This window comes from Gavialis gangeticus, unplaced genomic scaffold (assembly GCF_001723915.1).
Source record: "Gavialis gangeticus isolate Ggan-Ray unplaced genomic scaffold, GavGan_comp1, whole genome shotgun sequence".
NCBI classification, from domain to species: Eukaryota; Metazoa; Chordata; order Crocodylia; family Gavialidae; genus Gavialis; species Gavialis gangeticus.
Genome location: NW_017728992.1, coordinates 103721558 through 103723927, shown reverse-complemented (window position 1 = coordinate 103723927; position 2370 = coordinate 103721558).

The window sequence follows — 2370 nt, the reverse complement described above, 5'->3', positions numbered from 1 at the left end:
TCCTCCCAACCCTGCCAGAGGGGGCCCCCAGCTACCAGGGCTACAGGGCCAGGGACCCGGGTCCACAGCCCCCTAGCAATTCCTGAGCCCCAGCTGTTGCCCATGGGAGGCGGCAGCTGCTGTGGGCAGAGTAGAGCTCCCTCTCCCCCATGAGCAGCATAAAGGGATGGGGGGGGGGGGTTCAGGCTGGCTGCTACAGGCTCGAGGCTCCCTGCCCTGCTGCCCTCCCTGTGGCCCAGTGGCCAGGACCCGGTGCAGCAGAATGGGGCAGGTTGGGGAAGCTTGGTGCTGCTGCTGGGAGTCCCATGTCACCATGGTGAGGTGCCCCCTGCCAACCCAGCAGCAGTGGGGGGCACAACTCTGTGCTGCCACCCTCGCTGCTGCCAGGCAGGCAGGGAGTGCATTGCCATGGTGGCACATCAAGCTTCCCCATTCCGCTCTGCTCTGCCATGCCGAGTCCCTCCCACTGGGCTGCAGCGGCCCAAGCGGGGAGGGCAGCAGGGCAGGAAGCACCAATTCCAGAATGGCCAGCCCGCATCCCCGCCCCCACCCTGCACACAAATCTGGGGGGTACATGCCCCCCATCTGCCTGGGAGTGCACACAGCAGCAGGGAGCCAGCTGTCCATGGTTCTGTCCCACTCCCCGCTTGGGCCCTTCAGCCCCACACTCTAGCCCCAAGCCTCAAGCCCCAGCCCTGCTCAACTCCCTCCCTCCCTCACTCTGGGGGCCTCAATCCCTCCCCACCCCCCCACACACCTACCTAAAGGGAGCTGCAGGAGATGCTTTCCAGGCTGCCTGGATGCCACGTGCATGTGTCCGTGAGCACATGCACGTGGCACCCCCCTGCCTGATCACCTTCCTCCCACTCCCCCCAGCCCCTCGCAGGCTGGAACTCTACCAGCCTACAAAGGGAAACCCACTGTTTCCTGTGTTTTTCTCCTTTAAAGGAAGAAAATCTGCATTTTTCTCCTTAAAAAGATAAAAATCTGCATTTTTTTTCTCCTTGAAATGAGAAAATCTGCATTTTACCACATTCTTCAATGGTGAATGGAAACCTGGATCCCTGCATATAACCCACTTCTCTACTGATCAAGCTTCATTTTACAAGTACTTAGATTGTTTGCCCCCTCTGCTCCAACTGGAAGACTGTTCCAAAAGCTACCTTCTCATAGAATTAGAAACGTTCTTTTAATTTTTAGCCTAAAAGTCATGGATTCCTCCAGTTAGCCTGCTGGCCTCTCTCTCCACCTGCTCTAGTTTTCCTACTGCCTGTGGAATGCATTCATTCACACACTGCATTTCATCCTTTACTGACTTCAAAAACATGAGGATTGGGCAAATACTATAGTGACCACTAGAAGTGCAGTTAGCAATTTACATAATTGCCAGGAGAATCACAAGATCACTTTTTTGTCCTTTTAAATCTAGTCTCTGACTGTAATAATTCACTGTCTTCTTGGTCAATATATATATATTTGCTTCTGCTCCTTTTCTCTGTATGTTCTTGCTTCGCAATATAATTTGCTAAATATACTAAAAACTATTTATGTAGGTCATTGCTTTCAAGGCCTTTGTGTTTCTTCCCTAACCATTCCTCCAGGAATTTCCCAGATGAAGTGATGATTTGTTCTAAGTCCCTTTATGGCTAAAGTAGTGAAAGTAACATCTTAAACACACATCTTTGCTAAATGAGTGCCAACAACTGCCTATTTAAAACTATGGATTTTCATTTTGAAGTGGGAAAGCACACCACATGTCATCAAGCAAAGAGGAGCTGTTATCAGCTAGTGTTCCCATAAGTACTTTCCATGAGAGTTGTATTATGTTTACAGAATATATATATGTAGGTCAAAAAAGGACTGTGGCCAAAACTGAAATTTCTCATGGCAAGTGAAATAAACATCAGATTATTAACTAATGAAATAGCTACTTAAGTGTTATTTAGCCTTTGAATAAAACTTCCTTTATAGACTTCATAGACATTAGGGCTGGAAGGGACCTCGGAAGATCATCGAGTCCAGCCTCCCGCCCAAAGGGCAGGAAGTCAGTTGGGGTCATAGGATCCCAGCAGGATAAGCATCCAATTTGCTCTTGAAGGTGTTCAACGTAGGTGCTTGAACCACCTCCGATGGCAGGCTGTTCCAGACCTTGGGGGCTCGGACAGTAAAGAAATTCTTCCTTATGTCCAGCCTGAAATGGTCTTGCAGTAGTTTATGACCATTCGACCTCGTCATCCCTTGGGGCGGTCTGGTGAACAAACATTTCCCCAGATACTGGTGGTCACCCCTGATAAACTTATAGGTGGCCATCAGATCACCCCTGAGCCTGCGCTTTTCCAGGCTAAAGAGCTCCATAGCTCTCAGCTTGTC